The 24,587-nt window shown below is 35.7% G+C and overlaps 1 long non-coding RNA gene across 1 annotated transcript in view; it reads right to left on the bottom strand.

Annotated features, from left to right (window-relative positions):
- LOC147914455 (uncharacterized) overlaps positions 1–23,470 on the bottom strand; it is a 68,837-nt gene extending 45,367 nt beyond the window's left edge. The window contains exon 1 of the long non-coding RNA XR_015555473.1: positions 23,383–23,470. This is a non-coding gene — a long non-coding RNA (uncharacterized LOC147914455). The remainder of the gene's footprint in view (positions 1–23,382) is intronic.
- Positions 23,471–24,587: the final 1,117 nt, after the last annotated feature.

Below are 24,587 nucleotides of genomic sequence, written 5' to 3' on the forward strand. Positions count from 1 at the left end.
TGACAGATTAAGTAACAGTTCTCTCTCTGGTGCAGTATGCAAGCTCTGTGATGCATGAATGCCTTTACCTTGATCGTTTCCTGGCCAGGAGTACATGTGTAGGCCTCTGAGTGTTCCTGGTGGGAGAATGAGTGAGTATTTGTGCAGAATGTTGTCCTTGGTTCACTTGGTATTAATAGTATTACAGAACCTACCCACGTAGCACTGTTTCTAAAACCTCTTTCAAATCCACTGCTGTTTGGTTTTACATTTTTCAATTTTTATTACTGGGTAAAATTCAGCATACATTACATGATGTGCATTTGCCTAGATCATTCTCTTTTTATCCATACATTTTTATAAAGCTTGCGATTTCCAGGTAGTAATATAGTTTGGGTTTTTTAAGTACGTGGATCATCAATCTGGCTTTGGTAAGAAAATAGTTTTTGTTCGCATATTTACATCTTTGCCAAGCTTTCCATTTGATTCAGCTTTTCTCTATTTATGTGATTTTTTTACAGGAATAGTATTTGCCTTACATGACTGGATTTTTTATTTGAGCTATGAGTTTATAACCATACAGTTTAGTGTTTTGGATTTTTAAGAAAGAAATTTCAAGATGAAATCTAACCCTTCCTCTGCCAGAACCCTTAGCTCAATTATTAATTTTTCACTGAAGTTATTCGTATTGCAGTTAAGGAAAGGGAGCTTATAGTTTGCATAAGCGACATGTTCTCATTTTAATTCAGAATACTATAACACTAAAACTACTCTTTGAAAAAAGAATTTAAAATATTACACATTAACCATGGGTGGGCAGGAAAAGACCTGTGAGATATCGGTCCTTGTACCCAGCCAACCTTCACTGTAACTCAATCTGGAGAGATGAGGGAGCTACCACTGGAACTGAAAACAGCTGCAATGAAAGCAGAGCTATGGGAGAAGTAATGAAAAAAGAGGGCAATAGACGATCTGGGTACTTTTAGCGGAGAATAAGGAAAAGGAGAATTTCCAGATGGACCTTATGTCCCAGACTGGAAAGAAGGAATACAAAGGCAGGAAAGAAACCTCTCCCTTGAGAGGCCAGGATGGAAAATCTTCTCCAGGTGTAAAAGTTATGTCCATTTATGGATACTCTCCTTGCAAGTTTCTCTTAAATTTTCAGGTTCTAACTTTGGTTTGGGATTTTTTTCTTATATGTCGTTTTAGTATTTGCAATGAAGAATTTGGGATGAGGGCCTAAAACAGCAATTTTATTAATTGCCATTCGGTAGTAAACCATCTTTTCCTGGTAGCTAGTGTCAGAAAGAAATGGGCTTGACTTTGAGTCTACTGGTTATAACTAAGGGCACAGAACTAATATGCACATGATTGGTTAGCCACAGAGATTTTTCCTATCTGTGCTTTGTCGGGGGGCTGTTTTAGGTAGTGGTAATTAAGTACTTGAGTAAGACTCAAGATGAAATCTTTTACATGCTTTTCTACTTTTTCCATTGTGTTCCCATCATAATCACACATCTCATATTCAATTTACCACATGCAATTAAAAACTGTTAGTATAGAAAGGATTTGATCATATATTACAGATTCTTCTGTTTATGTTTTTTACTAGACTTGGAGGTTCTTGAAGGCAGAATCAATACTTTGTTCACTTCAAATTCCCGCCGTTGAGCCAAGTGGTTAGTACATAATAAATCCTTAATAAATATTTAATGTGTACTGAGAGAATGAATGAGTGAGAAATGAAAAATCTGAGACCCAGGAATTTCAACTGAAGATGTGTTACCATGTATTAAAAAATATTTAAATTATTATTACTTAATTAACTCCGTATTTTTACTTTGTTCGTATTAATATACTTAGGTGACCACTAACCAAATCAAGATAATGAATATATTCATGCCTTTTCCCAGTCAATGCCCTCCTCACAGAGGTATCCTATGCATACTAGGATTGATATAAATTACTTTGTACAGTTCTCAACCTACGTGCTAATGAATCTACACAGTTTTCAATCCTTTATTTCTAGCTTACTCCACTCAACATGTTTTTGAGACATATCTGCAATGTTACCTGTATCAGAACTCTGTTCATTGTTATTGCTATGTAGTATTGCATTATATCGACACGTCACAATTTGTTTATTCCCCCAGTAAAAATCATGTGAAATTTTTCTTGGTTTGGGTGTAAAGAATAATACTATTATAAACATTCTTGTACAAAATGTTTTATGGACTTAAGCATTCTTCTTCTTAGATATATACTTAGGAGTAGAAATGTAGGGTTAAAGTTAAGTGTATGTTAAAATATCTAAGAAACTAAAAAACAGTTTTTCAAAGTGGTTTCATCATTTACACTCAAACCAGAAATGTGTAAAAACTATTGTGAAACAATTCATTCAACATTTGGTGTTTTCGGTCCCTTAGATTACCTTTTGTTTCCAAATAAAAATATTTACACAGAATACTATTTGTTCAGACAGCACAAATTTTAAGTCTGGATTGTCCTCCACTTGCCACCCAATAGATTTCTACCCATTTTCCAGACTGGTTAATTAAGGGCCAGATATAAAAACACTTTATAATACTTAGCTTTGTCAACATAAATAGTACAACAAATATTCTGTTATTGATTGTAAATATAAAAATTTATCATGTATCATGCATTAAAAATATAATCATGGATGTTTCTCTTTTATTATATCACTTTCACACACACATACAATGAAGCATCATAATATAGTTGTCAGACTTGACTAGAGTTAGTTTAATTCATAATTCTATAACACCAACATGGGATATAGAATTGTAAAACAAGAACTAAACCAACCAAAGTCTCCTGAAAGAGTCGTTACTTTATGAGACATTGAAGGTGTAAACACTTTGAAAATATCTATAGATATCTTTCCAAAGAACTTAAATGTTTAGTAGAGAATCTGTAACAATATCTGTAGCAGACACAACAAACAATCTACCAAAATTCATGCTCACTATTCCATAGTATAGAGTTGTCACTGGAAGAAAGATGTCCATTCAGGGAATGAAATAATATAATCTTCTAATATCTGGTACCAAGCATTATTTATTCTTTTTTCCTTGATGTTGATACAAAGCTTAACACAAGTAGGCCCTTACCTACTATGTAATGAATAACTCTAGGAACCCATGGATAAATAATATTCCTTTAAATTTCAATGGTTAAAGTGGTTGCATGAATTAATGCCATGCTTACTATGACATTTTTTGTGTTCAAATGATGTCAGCCCCAAATACATCCCAAAATACGTAATGGCTCAAACATACTAGAATTTTTATGCTTGATCATTTATTCATTAATAATAATATATCTGATTGAGGGTCTGCTTGCTGCTACAAGCTGTTGAAGGGGCCTTTATAACTCTGGTATCCCTGTGAGCCTTTGTGTTTCCTGTATGCTGCCAGTGGAAGAAGAAAATGCAGAGCGGGCACTTGCTTCATAAAGTCTTGGTCTGGAAATGTCACATATAATTCTATTTTATTAGCAAGAACACAGTCACATGGTTTCATATAACTATAAGAGAGCCAGAAAACTACATTTCTGAGTGCCCCGTAATAAGAGGAAGTGGCTATTTTATGAGCAACTTGAAGTCACTGCAAAAACTTAGGTCTAAGTCATTGTCAACTTATAGTGATTTATACTCTGTTGTGAAGTCATAATACAGTAGGATTCCAGTGATTTTATTTTATTTTATTTTATCTTTTTCTGGGTGAGGAACATTAGTCCTGAGCTAACATCTTTTGCCAATCTTCCTCTTTTTGCTGAGGAAGACTGGCCCTGAGATAAAATCTGTGCCCTCTATTTTATATGTGGGTCACCTGCTACAGCATGGCTTGACAAGCGGTGCATATGTCCACACCTGGTATCTGAACCCACGAACCCCAGGCCACCCAGGTGCAGGGCGCGAACTTAACCACTATGCCACTGGGCTGGCCCCCCACTGATTTTATTTTTAAGTGTCAGTTATACAATGAGTTTGCTTTTATTTCCACCCTTTAAGGCCTACTTGAGATAATGGAATAAAGAAATACTCAGACTACTTTAAAACATTGTCTCATTCTACTGTAGTCAAGCATTGGCAATAGAGCGCTTATGGAAATCCCCTGAGTGTTGAAACTTTGTTAATCAGACAAAATTAGATTTACTTTCTCTGAAGAATTTTTTGATTAATATGTGATCTCTCGAACTTCCTGACCATCTGTGGAAGTGGGGACAGGGACTAATGAATGACAATGATGTGAGTCAGTGGAAAATGTCCAATTTTAATTAAATAACCATTGCTTACATACCATCATATATCCTACATCTCACATTCTCATATGGTGGCTATCACACGTTGCCCATCTGTTGGGAGAGTGGGTGAGGCCCAAATGCCACAGACTCTGTCTGTTCTTATCAAGATTTAGCAGATTTTTTTGAACAAATCCTTCTCCATTTTCCATATGCACTTAGGAAACCTTTTAGAAACTCTAAATGATATTTTTATAATTTCCTCTAGTTAAATTGTTGTTTTATTGGAGATAGGGTCTGTCAAGTCCCTTACTTTTCCATTTCAGAAGCTCTGTCCCCTCTGGGTTATACAAGGGGAAATTAATATTGAGGCACAATTTCTAGACTTTAACAGAATCTATATAGAGTTACATTAGGAATTTTAGGTGGCATACTTAAATCACGATATGATTTTGTTTGTTATTGTTAGTGGAAATAAATAAATCAATGGGATTTTCATAACTTTTAAACTTTAAGGACAGAGGTATGCCACATTTGCTTTTGGAATTTCAGTTGCCAACATCTAACAAATATTCAATTTATTAAATACATATTAATTGCATTACTGAATGAATGATATGATTGTATTATAATTATTTTCTAACATTTATTTTTAATAGACTAAAAATTGCACGAGAATAGCAAGTATGTATTTCATATACTTGCTATATTCTAAAGTCTTAACTCTGTCTTTAGCACTTAGAACACAGGACCTCTCTGTTTATTCCATCATTGAATGATGAATGATAGAGGCCCCATGTGTAGTATGACCAAGCAAACTTATTCAGCCAGGACAGTCCTTCTGAGCTAAATACACTGTGTTGGACAGAATAGCTGATCTAAGGCTAGACACTAATTTTAGAAAAGCAATGCAAAGTTATGGCTAATAATGTTTGAAAACCATTTCTTGTTTAGGTGGATGCTGCCAGACAGACTGTCAGAGTGCATCAGTGTAACTTCTTGTTCTCTGAGCCAGTTGGAAGAAAAAGTTGAAAAGAAATGGTGCTGCTCTCATGCCCGGACCCGGTCTGGGTAGAATGCCAATTCTTGCTGGCAGTTGTGAAGACGATTTTTGAAAATACATCTAAGAAAATATTGTAAAATATTCTACTTTGTGTAGCAGAGAAGTAAAATGAGATTTTCCTTCTTTAGTTCCAGCTTAGGCACCAGTAGACTAACAATAAAATAATAGATGACAAGTACGCCCCAATCAAAAGCAAAGTGCTCGGCTACCCACAGAGGACTCTAAGAGGAAGTGGCTTACACCTGATTTCACAGCACTTAACCAGCAGCCAGCTCAAGAATGGTGCAGCAGATTGTAGGTTCTTCTCTTTTTCTAGTCATAAAGAAGGCAAAAAAAAAACCTCAATCACCTAGGAGCTAAGAAAAGCCATGTGACTGATTCTAACCAATTTGCCGTGAGAGAAATTGGCATGAAGGTCTTCTAGGCTGAAGCGAGGGGAAGCAGTGATGAGATCTCCATGTGCTTCTTCTTCCAGCACATGAGGATGCTGCAAGTTCCAGATGGTACAGATACATGATGGGAGAGTCTCTGTTACCATTGGTCCCTAAGTGTCTATATGGAGCTGAACACCTCCACATCAACCTAACATGAACTAACAGTGTAAGTGAAAAATCAATCATTGTAATAGTAAATTTAAAAGTGTTACCACGGCATAAACTTGTTTATTGATCAATACTGGTATAAAAGAGATGAGACTAAAGGGACTGACAAAGTAAAGCCCTTTAAGGAAACTCATTGATCTACCCATCAGGACACAGCATGATAATCACCCTACGACTTCGGTTGAGGCAGAGGGGCTTCATGGGTACCAAGATGAAGGCCTGGCCTGTGTCACCGGGATCCTGGTAGGATACAGAGATACTTAATGAAAGGAGGCAGAAAGTTGGCTGAATGAGTCTGTGGCATTAAAAGAGCAGGACTGCAATTGACTTCCAGAATTGCCAAGTAAGTACATTTATAAACTTGTTTTCCCTTAAGACTAACACAAATATAGACCAAGTATCGAAAATTAACCTTTTCAGAACTCTGGAAACTAACCAATGCCACAGAATGAACTAATAATCATTTATCCAAGAGAAAGTACTTAATCTTAGTAAGACAGTGGGGTCTGTGACGTTTTAACTTACCGTTTTCCACCCACGTTCTCTCCCAACTCAGTGGTTTGTCTTGCAGCCAAAGAAGATAACTGACCTCTTTTAGAGTTCCATTAAAAGCCCTATCTTCAGAGCACAGTCCATATTTTGTCCAGACTTTCAAATTCCTGGGAAAATCTCTATTCTCAGAATGTGGTGCCTATTTCCTTAGACACAGACCTCAGATCAGCAGGGTAGGCTAAGCCAACTTCTAGGGCATTACTGAAACAAAATAATACTGCTGGCAACATCTCAACTACCTACAGCTGTGATTTTGATTGGGGTAGTTTGGCCAGGAATTTAAAAGGAAACTCTGGAGAACTAGATGACAATAGAGAACTTTGGAAAGGTCCAACATATACCTGGGGTTCTCAAAGTTTCAGTGTAAGTGCAAGGCTATGTGTGTGCCCAGGAAAAACATGAGAAAGGAGAAGGCAGACCTTGAGACACTGCACAAGCAGGCAGTAAAAGTTAAGGCTGTCTTGTAAACTGTTTGAAATTTGAAGGAGTTCTTCTCACACAGATCCCTTTGCAAAGGGTATAAAACTTTAAGGCAAGGTAATTAAAGAAATCTGCCTAAGCATTGACTCAACACCAAAGTATACTGACCCTGGTGTGCCCCACAGGAGGCCAGGCTTAAAAATGAAACAAGAACTTAAAAACAACAACTAGCTAATAAAGAACTCAGTGGCCACACACTCCAGGGAATATAGAGTCTACAGAATTAATTCAGGATAATTAATAACAAATAAGCAGGAACGATGGAGGGAAAAACAAAAACAAAAAAAACATAGTAATGACAAGAAACCTTGGAGGTTTGGGGGAGAGTTGAGGAATCTAATACCATAGTTGTTATAATACATTAGCTAGAATGTCTAGTGTTTAACAAAACAAGATTATGAAACATGCATAGAAACAAGAAAGTATAGCACATTCATGGTGAAAAAGATAAAACATCCCCGGGGAGGCTCAGATTTTGAACTTAGTAGACAAAAACTATAAAGGAACCATTATAAACATGTCCAAAGAACTAAAGAAAATCATGTCTAAAGAAGGTATGCTGACATGTCTCACAAAACAGACAATAGCATTAAAGAGATAGAAATTATAAAAATTAACCACATAAAATTCTGCAATGGAAAATACAGTAACAAAATGGTATATTCTCTAGCATGGCTCAACAATAGATTTTATCTGGCAGAAGAAAAAGTCAACAAACATGAAGCTAGGTCAATAGAGATTATCTAATCTGAGAAAGAAAAACTAATGCAGAAAAATGAACAGAACTCCATAGACCTGTGGGATACCATAAAATATCCTGACATATACATAGTGAGAGTTCCAGAGACAAAGAAAAAGAGGCAGAAAAAATATTTGAAGAAATAATGGCCAAAAACTTCCCAAATTTGATAAAAAATGATAATTGCCACATTAAAGAAACTCAACAAATTTGAAAAGAGGTAAATTCAAAGTTATCGACATCTAGACACATCATAGTCAAATTGATAAAAATCAAAGACAAAGAGAAAATTGTAAAAGCAGCAAGAAAAATAATGTATCACGTACAACTCATCCTCAACAGGAATATTAGGAAATGTGGAGGTCAGGAGACAGTGAGATGTCATCTTTAAAGTACTGAAAGAAAAAACTTATCAACCAAGAATTCTATATCCAGCTAAACTCTCCTTCAGAAATAGAGAAATAAAGACACTCCTAGATAAAAATTGAGAGAATTTGTCACTAGTGAAACTGGCCTAAAAGAACTACTACAGAAGTCCTTCAGTCTGAAATGACAGGCCACGGAACAGTAACTTGAACCCATAAAAAGAAAATAATTTGATGAAATCCAACACCTTTCACAATAAAAACACTCAACAAACCAAGACTAAAGGTAACTCTCTCAACTGGATAACGAGCATCTATGAAAAACCCACAGTTAACGTTAGACTTAATGGAAAAAGACTGAATGCCTTCCCCCTAAGGTGGGGAACAAAACAAGAAAGCCTATTCTTGCCACATCTATTCAACATTCTACTGGAGGTTCCAGCCAGGACAATTAGGCAATAAAAAGAAATAAAAGGCATCCATATTGAGAAACAAGAGTTATAACATAATTATCTCTTTGAAGATGACAATACCATACATATTCAAAATCATGAAGACTCTACTAAAACAAACTATTAGGACTAATGAATGAGTTTGGCAACATGGTACAATACAAGATAAACATACAAAATGTATTTCTATGTATTAGCAATAAACAATACAAAAATGAATTAATAAAACAATCTCATTTGTATAGCATCAAAAGGAATAAAATGCCTAGGAATAAATTTAACTAAAAAAAATGGAAGACTTTTACATTGAAAACTACAAGACATTGTTTAAAGAACTTAAATAAAATTTATATAAGTGGAGAGACACTCTGAGCTCTTGGATTGGAAAATAGCATTTTAAAAATGGCAGTAATTACCCAATTTATCTTCAAATTCAACACAATTCCTATCGAAATAGCAGTATTTTTTGCATGTTTGTGTTTTTGTTTTTTTACAGAAATTGGCAAGCTATCCCTAAAGTTCATATGGAAATGCAAGGGACCCAGAACAGTTGAAATGATCTTGAAAACAAAGAACAAAATTGCAGGACTCACATTTCCTAATCTCAAAACTTAGTACAAACCTTCAGTGACAAAGATAGGGTAGTACTGACATGATGATAGACATATAGATCAGTGGAATAGAATTTAGACCCCGAGGTAAACCCTCACATTTATGGTCAATTGGTTTGCCACAAGTGCTCCAGGACAATTTAATGAAGGAAAGAATAGTGTTTTCAAAAATGTTCAAGGTCTTATGGGAACGGTTCCCATTGCCAGATCAAAGTAAACCATGCCTACACAGCAGCATTTCATTGTCACTGCCTCCTGACATATACTTCAGCGGTATTCCCAATACACCTGGTCACAGATAGGAGCAGCAGGAAGAGGAAAATGTTCAGTGGAGCTGACCGTACTTGCTGCTATTAAAACATCTTGGTATCCTGGCACCTTTGAAGTCGTTTAACCTGGCATTAAGGATTATTTTCTTTTGAAATGCTGCACAATACACATTCAATTAATTATAGTAGTAAGGCCTCCTATTTTTACCCTTTAAAAATTCTTGTGCTTAAAGAAGCTACTTAAAAATCCCAAGAACCAGCTTGGCAGGGTATGAAAAATACAAATTGCTTTTTGAGAAGGGTCACATAATATAAGGATTTTATCATTGTTACTCTGGCAACGCTGCTGTGATGAGGCAATTTGTCTCCTCTGTCTTTAAAGAGTAGAATACGTAAAAAGAGAGAAAGTATATATCAATAAAAATCTATGGCTCACGGGCTATTTCTGAGCTGTCTATCAAAAACTTCTCTTGCAAGAGGCTTGCCCTATAATTATTTAAAACGCAAATTGCTTGCCTCACATTTGACTCACTAATAAAGAATCCGATACATGCAGAAAGAGCAGATCTTGATTTTATTATATCTCATTACTGTTTACAATTTCTTCTACTTTCTTCTAGATAATAACAACTTTTTTTCCTTAACAACAACCTCAAAAAAAAAAAAAAACAGAAGAAGAAATCATGTCTCTCTTCAATATAGCCTTTTTAACTTGGTTTCCTAATTGATGTGCTTCCATAGGACTTAAAATATTTGAGTTAATTAATTAAAATCATTGTATCTCTAATTTACTCTCTATTTAAATTTCTTTTCTTCTTTATGTTCACCTTTGAAACCACTGCATTTAGGGGCTTTTTGTCTCCAGTGCTGCTCTTGTCAATGTTACTAAATCTCCATGCTGCCAAACCATTGGTCAATTCCACTTCTCATCTTAGTTGACATTTAAGCAGAATTTGATGTAGTTGATAAATATGACATCTTCTTTTCAGCTGTATGTGATTCTGTCTTGTTTCTATTCATACCTTCTCAACCTCTTTGGCCCAGTTTTTCCATATGTTGATCTGTAAATGCTAGAGCGGTTGGTCTTCAGAGTCATCTGGTTCCTAAATACACTCTGTAGGTAGGCTTATATAAATTTATTACTTTACATATTATATATCATCTGATAATTTCCAAATTTATATCATTAACCTTGACCCATTTCCACAACTCCAGATTTCTATATCTAACTGTTCATATGCCGTCTCCACTTGAATGTCTTGTAAACATCTTCAAGACAATATATCTAAAACCAAACTCTTAAAGACCACTACCCAAATCTGATTCATCTCAAATTTTCCATATTTCAGTAAATGGAAACACCATAGTTCTAATTGCTCAGTCAAAACACCCAGGGTTATTTCTCAACTCTTCTTTTATCCAACTCAACCCATATCTAATTCATCAACAAAACCATTTTCCTACTTTTTCAAAATATATCCAGAATCCAACCACTTCTCACCACCACTAATGCTACCATCCTTGTCACTGCTGTTATAATGTCTCATCATGTTTAATGTAGTAACATTCTAATATTCACCCACCTTCTACTCTGACACCCTTAAAGACAGTTCTTCATACAACAATCAAACTGATATTCCTAAAGTTATACCATGTCAACCTCATGCTCCACACTTTCCAATGCTTTTCCATCTCTTTTAGAATAAAGTCAGAGATAATTTACATGGCCTACAAGGCCCTATATAACTTGTGCCCACTGGCTTGCCTTTCTGATCTTATCTCCTGATATCGTCTTCCTCACTCAGTCAATTCCACTTCCATTGGCTTTATCATCAAGCCTCCAATGTACTAGCACACTCTAACTGTGGAGGACCTCCCCAGTGCCCAGAACACTTCCCTCCTCCAGATATCCATATGGCTTATACCATATCTGATAAACAAATCAAAAAATGATCCCTCTTGTTCTAGTTCTCAAAATATGATCTATGAAACATTTACACAAAAAGTGCTGATAGTGGTTATTAAATATGTAAATTCTATTATCCTCTCAAGACCTGTGGAGTTAAAATTTCCAGGACTGTGATCCTGGAAATTTAAAATATCCTCTGAATTGATTTTGATATATCACAAGATTTGAGAATCACTGATGGAGAGTTGGAGACAGATTCAATACAACAAACATAACAAATAAGCTTATTTTGATATGAGATGTGAGTTTCAAGAGATTCTGAATTGGTAATCTTTAGCCTCAGACTTACACATTTCAGCAGTAAAGGAGACTAGAGTTACAGAAGAAAAGGTTTATAATTTATGAAGTTGATTAACTGAGCTACAGTTCCTGAATCTAAAGGTAATGATTTAATATATTCCTTTCAACTTCTAGTTTCTCATGAGACAATACTGACTGCCTTAATCTTTTAAAAAACATACCATGAGGAATGCAATCAATTATGTCTTTAGCATAATTAGGAGAGAGAAAACACTAAACTTCAATTTACACGTAAGTGGAGAATGTCAATGTATATGTAAGTGAAGAAAACACCTGAAATTAGCAGAGCTAGGTTCAGAGTTCATGCCAAACAAGTAGTCAGAGAGAGACTGTGCAGAGAAGAGTATGGAATCCCAGCAGAATCAAAACACGGATGTAATCACTCTCAGAAGGAGACAGTCTCAACCTGTATGTCAAACACCAAGAATTAGTCTGAGATCTGGTGGATCAGATCAGTGTCTAGTAAACAACCCAAAGGAAAGGATTTCAAAGTGAGTGGAACCAGAGGAGGTAGCTGCAGGAGGCAGTGTTTCATGAGGAGAGGAAACATCTTGGAAGAAGAGAGATCTCTTGGAGGATCAGTGGTAAAATGAAAGAAGAAAGAGTTGGTAGAAATTAAATATCCCAAAGAAATAGAATATCACAAAATTAGCAGAAACCTCACTGCAAAACAAAATAAAACAAAGCATCATCTACTAACATAAAGCTTCCCTGGATGAAAAAAAAAATAATCTGGGACTTCAGCAACATAGGAATATGGGGTAAAATCAGCTTTAATATGGTTTGATTTGGACGTTTTCCTCAGGGAAACATCTAAAGTATCAAAGACTTAGTGGAACCAAAGGCGGTGAAGCCCATATATTATGTAGTAAATAACTGTCAGGTCATAACTTTAACATGCGTACAAAGAAGAAGCCAATGTTAGGAAAGTCCCTGGTTATTTCTTCATTTTTCATTGTATAATTCCAGAGGGTATACTTACATTCAGAAGTAATGTTAGTTTCCCAAAATATCCTTAAAGAGAGTACAAAATATGTACTAGCTAAATCATAATAGAAGTTGCATAATTTATCAGGAGTTAGGGATGCCAGAGAAATACAGAAATTAATCCAAATTACCGAAAAATTGGTTCTACATATCATCTTTGGTGTTGATCTCAATGGGCCTCAAAGTATGAACCTAAAGTCATACGCCTAACAGTTGATAAGGCTCAGTTCTTGTGACATAAAACACTTTCAATCCTTTTAGATATATTAGAAGTCTTGGTCTTTTAACCCCTGTGTTAGAGGAAAATTCAGTCGGATCTTTTGTGTCTCTAATAGAATAAAAGGTTTTCTCAGGTGAGTAGTCATTTGTGATACTCGCCTGCTCAACAAAACATGCCTTTTTGATTGATGGTGCCCTTGTGACACTGGCTAGAAGAGTAGACTAACTTTGATCGATGAAAGAGAAGGAACTGTACTATAGAAGAATGTGATCCAGAGGAGTGTCTGTGGTTACTGGTTCCTATTATATGGTTTTCTTTTTCCATCCTACTAAAATTCCTATAGAAGCAAATCCCAGGAAAAGGGATAAAATATTTGTGGCTACACTTATGCAGAAACACTAGGGTCTTATTAAAGCCAATCAAACTCTATAAAATAAATATGTGTAATCTATTTGCATTGTTAGCTGCTTTTAGAGAAAATCTGTTTTGTCTTCAATATAACTGGATATGTTATCACTTATATGCAACAATAAATCAAATATATACCCCAAAATTAATATCCACAAGAAACTTCTAGTTTTGTTTCCCTCTCTTAGGTTTCAAAGACAGTAAATTTATTGATACCTAGGAAACTAACAAATGTGAACAGCAGAAACGCCTTGATACACTTCGAAAATAAATAATAAATAGACTCACGATAAATGCATTCTTGGGTAATATTAATTTAGTAAAATGTCATACTCTTAACTCAATCTTAGATATCAATATTGCATATTAGAAACCATCTCTTTTAAGAAACCCCCTTAGAGGGTTAATCTCCAAAATAGATAAAGAACTCATGCATCTCAACAACAAAAAAACTAACAACCCAATTAAAAAATGGGCAAAAGACCTGAACAGACATTTCTCCAAAGAAGATATACAGATGGCCAACAGACACATGAAAAGATGTTCAAAATCACTAACTATCAGGGAAATGCAAATCAAAACTACAATGAGATATCACCTCACGCCCGTCAGAATAATTAACAAGACAGGAAACAACATGTGTTGGAGAGGATGTGGAGAGAAGGGAACTCTCATACACTGCTGGTGGGAGTGCAAACTGGTACAGCCACTATGGAAAACAGTATGGAGAGTCCTCAAAAAATCAAGGATAGAACTAACATATGATCCAGCTATTCCACTGCTGGGTATTTATCCAAAGAACTTGAAAACACCAATTCATAAAGATATATGCACCCCTGTGTTCATTGCAGCATTATGCACAATAGCCAAGACTTGGAAGCAACCTAAGTGCCCATCAAGGGACGAATGGATAAAGAAGATGTGGTATATATACACAATGGAATATTACTCAGCCATAAGAAACGATGAAATCCAGCCATTTGTGACAACATGGATGGACATTGAGGGTATTATGCAAAGTGAAATAAGTCAGAGGGACAAGGTCAAATACCGTATGATTTCCTTCATTACTTAGTAGATAATAACAATAATAGACAAACACATAGAGACAGAGATTGGATTGGTGGTTACCAGAGGGGACGGGGGGAGGGAGGAGGGTGAAAGGGATAATTTGGCACATGTGTGTGGTGATGGGTTGTAATTGGTATTTGAGTGGTGAACATGATGTAATCTATGCAGAAATGGAAGTATAACGAGGTACACTTGAAATTTATACAATGTTATAAACCAATGTTACTGCAATAAACAAAATTAAAAAAAAAAAGAAACCCCCTTAGAGATAACAATACATTTTTGAATCCATTATTTTACAAATTTATATAATCACACATCTGACCCTTCTGTAACTCACCATACCTATTACACACACATATACATATACAGCACGCTGCAGACTAGTAATTATATTATATTATACCAGAATAATTATATCCTAGAGCTAGTGTTAATCAGAATCTGTCCTGTGTGACACTGCCCTTACTGAAGGTCATAGAATTCTGGAAATAGTTACCTATGGAGGATCAATGTCAAATAGGGTAAATCTCTACTCCAGTTAAACCATCTGATTCTTGAGAAGAAGCGTAAAGAAACATTTGGATCAATTCACTTAAATGGTTAAGCAGAATTCACTCATCTTAGAATAAAGGTACATAACAGAGGTCCAACTAATATTTGGAAGCTTGCACAGTGTCCTTTCATTTGCAACGTATTTAAAAATCCTAGCAATTCCATACGCATTCAATGGCTTAATTAATTAGCCATTCATTAACTCATTTAAGGAAGATGAAGTGATCACCTGTTGTGTGTCTGGTAATCTGTAAAATGGTCACGATACACACCCCTTGGCCTCAGGGGTCTCATTGACAGCTCTCTGCATTCAGGAGTGATGAAGTCCAGAGATTTGGAGCTCCCAAAAGGAGCAAAGACTTGAAATGTAACAGTTTATTGACAATAGATAGAAGGCTAGTTTTCAGAAATGATGTTATATTACAACTAAGGTCTGAAAATCAAAGAGTAGCTAATTCTGCATAATCACTACAATGAATTCTCTAGAAGGATTAACATTTAAGAATATATAGCAAGGATCTTAGTGACAACAGAATACTATATTGAAACATCCACTCATTTACTTTCCTTTTCCAATTTTAAAATACTTTAGGATAAGAAACAAGATGTTCTATAGAGATGTTTTTTGGGGTTGACTTAAGTGAAAGTCATCAGTAAAGCTCTACTTCCAGCCATCTATTTATATACTATAATAGCTATCATTTATTGAATTCTTCCTTTTTTGTTACCTTATATATACTAATACTATTAATTCTGACAACAATGATGAGAAATAGGGGCTAATATTTTTGCCATTTAACATGTGAGGAAATTGAAGCAAGCAGGTTAACTAATTTGCCCAAGGCCCTGCTTCATCTAGTAAGTAGAGAGGCCAGTACACCAATATTGGTGGTCTGACTCCACTGACTGCGTCTTCATATTGTCACTGTTTTGTATAGATGTATAAATACATATGTTTATGCGTGTTTATACAGTACTATGTATATTTAAGGGTTATATATCTATCTCTATAAATGTTTCTGTTTTTTGTTTTTCCTCTTGGTGAAGAAGCCACAACATGTTGAATAGCAGATCCTAAGAGTTTGCAAATGACATTTAAGAAAAAAAAGTTAACAAAGCATCTCCGAATATACTTATAAATTAAAACAATAAGGAAGTCTACTAAGCAGGTGACAGTGAAAGTCTGTACACAGGTCAGTAAAGGAACTTTACTTCTCCTTGCAATGAAAAAACAAAAAAGTATTGTTATCTATGTAAATCATTCATCATCACATTCACTTAAATTACCATTTCTTTATGTTTTGATGTTGTATATCTAGTTTTTCAGAAAAATCAATGATATTGATGTTTGCTTAGTGTCTTATGATTCATTTCTTAACTTTTTCTTTTGGATTATGATTCATTTTTTACAATTTTCCTAAGTTGGATCTTCTTCCAAATGCTAAGCCTTACCATTATTGTCTGTCTGCACCCAGTAAGCCTCTAAATAGACCATCTTCACCCATACCTTCACAATGTGGTAAAATGAGAAGGCAGCATGTGGTTTAATATAGGTATACTGAATTTAAAAACAACCTAAACTTGACCATGCTAATAAATATAAATTAGTGTACACTTCTGATATTTTCCAATACTGAGGTCAATACGTTTCTCTAATGAAAGTGTTTCTCATTAAAATATATATCATTTTTAGTTCCATCTATGCTTACAAAAAGTCTCAATTATGTTTAGTTTAATCTTTTGTAAGCTTTATCTTGCTGTAAGTCGAAAGCTTTCAAGACTGGAAAGTAATTTGATACCATCCAATCCCTTTAAGGTTAGAAAATTTTTACTTTAACCTTTAGAGTGCAGTTATAATTTATGCATTACTGCATCTTTCCAAAGGTTAAAGCAAGGTACAACCATACATGGTACCAAGAGAATAGCCCACATTTCCTGCTTTTGTCCCCATCTTCAAAATAGATTGGTCTCATACATTTCAATGGAATTTAATTATATTTTTCTAATTCCCTGAATGTTTTTATTAAACCAAGAAGTTCATAAGTTAATGGTTCCATTTTACCTTGCTGCTTTTGCATTTTAAGAATATAATGGTAACAAGGAACAGAAATTTCTACTAATAAACACATTTCTTCTTTTCAATTCTGTTATAGGTCAGCACACAGGCTGGCATTTCAATGTTAAATATGACCTGCTTTGATTTTCATATGTTGTTCTCTCAGGAAATGCAAAATTTTGTGATAGGGACAGCAACAACCATTTATTTTTATATACTCTGCTTCCAAATTCAGTTTCATTGTAGTTTGGAAATTATATGCATCAATTCTTCCAGATTTTATATATTCTAAGTTGACATATTACATGGCCCCTTTTAAATCATTATATATATGGCCTTTTTGATAGTATTGTCATACTTTTTAAAAAGTATGCATTTTATATGTTTCAATAATTTGTCTGTGTGAATATTGACCTGTCTAATTCATGAAGTCCTGTATGCTCTTAAGTTTTCAGGAATAATCATTTCTGCCTCCATGAGTCCACTTTTCAAACATTGGAGCAAGATATGATGCCAGGCTTTACAACACTCACCAATTGATTTTCTGGGTCCAAAAGATGTTAGAGCCAAATCTTTAGTAAGTATGCTAATTCACTTTCAATTTTCTGTAAAATTGAAACAGAGTATAGAGAAGGAAAGACCTACACCTGCAGCAAAAGAATGTTTGAAACCTTTTTTTGGAGGAAAAAAGTGAAGCAAAAGTGGTTTGAAAAAAAAAAAAAGAGGAGACTATGATCTCTTAACATACCAGGCTCATTTTTTTTCTTGACACCAGTACATGTTGTTTATTTTGCCTGGAACATTCTCCTCACATAGGACCATCACTTTTGCTTCTGGTAATTCTTTATCTCTCATCTTAGATGCTATTTCCTCTGAAAGGCTTTCCTGTACTTCCGATATTAAGTTGTTTGTTCATTCCGTGTTCATGAATTTCACACTCCCATATGAGATTATTGCCTATATTTCTTTTTTTGTCTGTATGACCACTTTCTAGACAGATTGTACATGAGAGTAATCAAACACTCATCTTTTTTTCTGTTCTGTACCAGTTTATGCTCCAGAAATTGTATAATGGATGGATGGATGGATGGATGGATGGATGGATGGATGGATGGATGGACGGATACATGCATGCATGCATGCATGCTGATGTAGGTAAATGAATTGCGACCTGAACACCTTGTCCATCTCCTTTTACTTTCAAAGGAGTCACTATCTTAGGAAGCAACAGGTTCTGGTTCTGTCTAGAAACTCTCACAGGTCTGACCACTATCGCTTTCTGTTACATAAGATTTTGCCCTCTATTCCCATTGTAAGTAGACATACTTAGGAAAGGGATACTTCGGGTATGCTGACATCTTCCATAAAATTAATCTGAGTGAAAAGTTCTAGATGCTCTTATTCAAACTTCTCCCTATGCAAAGAGGCCAAAAAAGCCATATTGCTTTCAAAAAACAAAATATAATATATTAAAAGTATTTTACATCTAGCTTTTGTCAGCTTACTTGTGTTGGTAAATGATGTCAATTTATATATGACAATGGAATTGCAATATTGATAATAATAAAAATAGGAATAACAGTAATCCCTTTACAATGGAAAAAAAAACTGTGCAAAATATTTTACATGCATTTTAACGCTAACTAGCTTCTCCTTGAAAGATGTTTGTTTATTCTCATTGCAGATCAAATATATTCATTCTCAAGACAGCACAATGAATTCATAATTCAATTCAATTCATAACTATAAAAGAAAAAGAAGAGATAAATCTTCATAGATCTGTCCATTGTACAATTATGTAAATATAATTCCAAGGTTCTATATGCATATTTTTAAAACTTCAATTCAAGTTTAATACTTGAAATTCAAGTTTAATACTTTTCTTAACTGCTTTTTTTCCCCAGTATTTCTAATAAGATCTATTTACTTCTTAAGATCTCTGACTGTGGGCACAGTAAGTTTATAAGACTAAGTCCAAAGTTGTTCTTTTTATTTTTCTGAAAAAAACATGTCTATGAAGGAATATATTCCTTTAAAATGCGGCTCAAGAAAGAGAGATCAAGAATTCTGTAAAAAGGGAATTTAATGAAGTCTCTAAAGAGATTATGATAATTCTTACTAAGTTTTAGAGAGAAATATATTAGTACATGCAAAGTGAGATAAATGCTAATGCAAATAAGCATTATTTTCAATTAGAGGAGCAGATAGCTTCAGAAATACAGTAACCTGACACCAGTCAATAAGATTCTTTTGATATGCCTTCCTTCAGTGCTAGCAGTCTGTGTGAGGGACTTTGCGGGGGCATGTGAACATGTGGGTGGTGTTGGTGAACAGCAAGAACAAGAGTGAGTTCCAAGAGATCAAGAGAGAGACTTTGCAACTTTTCTGGTTGTCACTTTACTGCTTTTATCTGGTTTTAAAATAAATGTATCTCCTTTCTCGACTTTTTTCTACATCACAATATTTTTTCTTTGGGAAAACTGAAAAATAATTCTATTAGGATGATAACAGAAAATTACAATTTTGTTTCTAGTTAAGGTATAATAAAATAAAGAAGTCATCATAAAAATTGTTTACATTTGGAAAACAATGTGTGGCCTAAATCTCCAGGTGAGAAAAACAAAAATGTTCTATTAAATTCTTCTAAATATGAATATCTTCAGTAGTACTGGTTATTTTCCTGTTTATAAACAGTATTACTTACAGCATTTTGATTAAATTGATAATTCAACTGAATCGGTGAGCCATTTTTAACCAAAATGTTGAAAATTTGTTACATTTTTGACAAAGCTATGGTAAATTCTATCATAACAGTAGCTATGTCAATGTGGACCTTTAAATATACATATATATCTATTTACATATATATCTATTTGTTATATATATATACTGTTAGCAATTTTAGCCCATTGCCCATGATGCAAGCCCAAAGTGAATAAATGACAATGACAGAATGACAGCAGGTCAAGGTGGATTGAAAACTGCGACACATTTACTTAGTTGACTTTGAAAGGCCATAGTATTCAGAAAGAAGATAGCAATCTAAGAAGATTTTTTTGTTCAGGTCCTCTTGTTTTGATCTCTCAATTTCCTTCTTGTTACCTTGCCTGACCTCAAGGAATCGTAAAGAAAAACAAGAAAACCTTACTACCTTTATCCATTCTATTCTGAAAGTATTATTTTATTTACTTGGTTATATCCATCTTTTAATAATAATGTTATAAACCAATGTTACTGCAATAAACAAAAAAATTTTTTAAAAAGTACCAACTAAAAATAAATAAATAAATAAAATGTTTAAGTATGATCCTTCACTCGCAAGAAGTATTGGCAAATTTAAAAAATAATAATAATAATAATGGAGAAGCAAAATGATCTTCTGAATATGCACTTGTTTCCATTTGTCACTTTCTTGGATGTTTTTGTAATTATTCATTGCTTCTTTTATTCATTGAATGGATTTTTCTAGAAATTGCTAGTGAAGACAAAGATTTATCCATACTCACTTTCAATTCAGTATAATTAGAATCTCTCCTGAAGCATTCCCTTTAAATTACTCTCATCAAGGTCACCAATGAAGATTTAGAGGAGGGAGGAGAATCAGACAGAGTCACAGACTGTCAGGTGGCCTCTCTCCAGTTAAGGTAACCGCTCCCTCCACTTCCCCCTTTAATTAACAGGATATGAGTGGCCCCAACTACCCTGTTTATAAACCTGGGGTACTGCACTACCTCTTCTGTTTTCCTGCACATTGCCTACACCTATTAAAATTATTGCTTTATTAAATTCTCTTCAAATTATCAAATTTGTGTCTGCCACTTCTTGCCTTCAGGATCCTGACTGACCATCCATTTCTTCTTGAAACTATACTTCCTCTTATCTGCTCTAGTAACACACATTCCTGCTTTCCTTTCTAGAATCCTTCATGGAACCTATTCTTCTCCAGATCCTGGCCCTTGCATTTTAGTGTTTTCTAGATGCCCCTCCTTATATTTCTCCCTATAACTCTCTATTCACTCACAACCCCATTGTTTAAATTAACATCTATATTCAAATAAATCACTAATGTCTACCTTCAGCTTGGAGTGTCACACACGAACTTCTGGCCCAAGTTGAGTTTAAATGATTTCTTCTATGTGTTCCTAACCTGAAGACATCATCTTCCACCTCACACATTCATGTAGTTCTGAGTTCATTGAATGGTGCTCCAGATATCAAGTTGCTCAAGCTAAGAAACTGAGCTATGATTGGCTACTTCTTCTGACTAATTCCCTACTTCCAGTCACAAAATTCTATCAATTCTGTCTCTTAATGTCTCTTCAATATTATCCTTTCAGTGTACTTTCATTAACTTAGTTAAAGCACAAATAATCCTTAAACTGAATTACTCCAGTACCTTTCTCTCTGAAACCTATTAGGGTGTTAGATGCCTCAGGGCTTCACTCAGGCTGCTACCTGAGCCCTTATCTCTAAACATTCAGCTTCACCTGACAACTTCAACTCCTATTTTTATATTGAGCTTCAGTGAAGCCACCGTCCTCTTTAGAAAGCTGCTCCTTGTCTTCCCATTCTTGTTTTCATGCTTAAACGTGCTTCTGTAGCACACTATTTATATGTCTACTAAAGCTTCTATCACAGTGGTAGATGAATATCTGTTCATTAGTCTTTGAGACTAAGGATACTGACAAATATATCTTTAATTCCTAATATAATAAAATTACCTGCAACAGTATAAGCATGCATTCTATGAAATATTATATGAAGAAAAAAAAAAAAGATGTGAATCCTGCTTTCAGATAACTTATTTTAGTAAGTGTGCAGATACATTATAATTGCTGTAAGTTTTGCTAGCTTCATGCAAGTTAACAGATTGCCCCTGCAGGAGCTATGATGCCCCAGGACTCAGTATTCCATACCATATGGACTGGTTTCTAAACATGAAATTCAAAATAGAATGAGGAAATTTAAAAGCATGTTGATGTTATGCAAGTGAAGAATTAAGAGTCTAGTATAATTTTTACTCTAAATAAATTCTCTTTCTTTTTAGTGGATATGTCACTCAAAAGAGTTGATATTGCATAAGGAGAAAAGAAATTGCTATAGGAAAGAGAACTTTGGATTCGACTAAGATTGTACTTAATTTTATTTCTCTTCAAAGTTCCCATTAATGGGAAATATCTGTATCCTTTGAAAAGATAGTCTAAGTCAACTAGGGCTTAGATCAATTCTGCTTACAGCCTGCAATAAAACCGTCATAGAGATTTACCAAATAAAATAAAATAATGATCGGCAGAGAGTAGCAGCCTCAGCAGCTCTGTCTGACTAATAACATTGAATAGTCTGGCCAACTGAAGAAAAAGGCAACTTAATGAGAATAGTAAAAAGTTGCACTTGTTATTTTGTGTTGATTTTTGTGTTTTCTTTTCAAGCTATAAATTGCAGAATTCAGACTTGTAAGTATTTGTAGATGAAACCAGGAACATAAACTTAAATACTTCTCCTTGGAGAGAAATCAGTGGCTACAGTTCTCTCTTTTAAGTCAATATTTTATATTCTCACAAAAAGCAGAGCCATATCAATATTTTAACATCAGTGTTGTAAGCATCCTTATTTAGACCCTTGTTCGCAAGTGTCCTCTGATGCTAGTAAAAACGTCTGTGATGGTTTCCAAATAAAGCTCCACAGTAAAAAAATAACGGGCCATTAACAGTAACTTAATGAGGATATTTCTGCTTCCTAAACTTAGAATGTAATCATCACTTAATTATACAAGCATCATCTATCTAAAATAAGAAATGCCACTAAATGTATGATGAAAAATGAATCTTTACCAATAGCTTTTCATCTAACCTCAATGACAACTAAGGACTCAGATTTGTGTCCACATTTTCAGTCTAATGTAATCATTAAATAAGAACAATATAGGGGGAGAAGTCAAGATGGCGGTGTAGGCAGACTCTGACCTCACCTCCTCTTGTGGGTACAGTCTATTTACAACTACTCGTGGAAAAATCAACCCTGAGACAGAACTGAAAACTGGAGAAGAGGAATTCCTGCAACAAATGACAATCCTGATTGAGGTAGAAAGGGCAGAAACTCCATTCTGGAGAGGAAAAACGCCGCCTTCACAAGCCACCAGCTTCACGGCCGCCAGGGAGCAGCCCACAGGACCGCAGCCCTCCCTGGAGGAGCGGGGCCTTGAGACGGGGAGCGCCCCCACTATAGGCATTTTGTGGACCCAGCACAATCGAGACCAGTGGCATAATGTCTGACTTAGCTTGCTACTAAAATGATGGGGAGTACACCCCAGAAAAGCTGGCTCACAAAGAAATTAAAACCGGTTCTTAAAGGGCACAGGCACAAACTCACCCATTTCAGAAAGCAACCTAAAATCACCAGAAAGAAAGGTGCACAGGGCTTTGGTGAAAAGAGACTCACCTGATAGGCTCTGAGCACATCTCGGTGAGAGGTGAGACCTCTCTAGGGACTGGGACATTGGCGGCAGCAATTGTTGTGGCCTGGTGTGGGTGTGCTGACACAGACACCATTGGAGTTCTCCCTGGGGCTTGCTAGCCCAGGACTGCCCCACCCACTAGAGCACTGATTTAATCCAGCTCAGCCAGGGCAGGCAGCCCACCGTAGAGACTGGCCCCACCCAACAACAAGCCCTCAGGCAACTTGAGGACCTGCATAGATTGGTGACTGGATTCTCTACAGCCTGGCAACTGAGCCCGCATCAGTAGGGAAGGTCGTGCTCAAAGAGTGGGTGGAGAGTGTAGGGCGGTGGTGGAGCGTGTGGGGCTCCCACTGTGGAGAGACGGGGTCCACTTCAGGAGGTCAGGGCACGCACACAGGGAAGGACTGTGTCCAGGAAGACCTGGACCTCTGGGTGGCAGGGTTTGTGAGCTGCAGGAGACTTGGGCTTCTCAAAGACCAACATAGGGGGTTTGCCCCACCTTCCAAGCATGAAACAATTGGGTGCTCTTGTGCCTGAGGCCAGCCCCACTCAGCTGCAATCTTCAGAGAGCTGACAAGAGACCTAAAGGCTGGAGGCTTATAGCATTTGTAAGCCCCTGAGCCTAACAACCTTCGATGCTGGGGGCCTACTCACTTAAAAGAAATACTGCAACACAAATGTGGTATGAGAACTTGCAGTGAACTGTTCTGGGGCTTCCCACACCTGATAAAGAGACTGAAGGGCCCACAACAAATACAAACAGCTGAGCATTACAACAGCTGGCCAAGAACATTACTCAGCCTCCCTGGGCACCTATAGGGAGAGCAAACAGGCCACAACAGAAGAACACATGTAGCCCACATAGGGCTCACCCCGGGAACATTGAGAACTGAGGCAAGCACACTGCAGGTCTCCTAAGGCATCACTTATATAAGGTTACCTATTCAAGGGCAGGAGATATAGCTGATCTACCTAATACGTAGACACAAGCACAGGGAAAGGAGCAAAATGAGGAGGCAAAGGAATACATTCCAAGTAAGGGAACAGGACAAAACCCCAGAAAAGGAACTAAATGAAACAGAAATGAGCAACCTAACCGACAGAGAGTTCAAACATGAATGTTAAGGATGCTCACTGATCTGGGGAGAAGAATAAATGAACTCAGTGAGAATGTCAACAAAGAAAT

Source organism: Ceratotherium simum, chromosome 20 (genome assembly GCF_057802395.1).
Source record: "Ceratotherium simum simum isolate JZ-2026a chromosome 20, ASM5780239v1, whole genome shotgun sequence".
Taxonomy (NCBI): domain Eukaryota; kingdom Metazoa; phylum Chordata; class Mammalia; order Perissodactyla; family Rhinocerotidae; genus Ceratotherium; species Ceratotherium simum.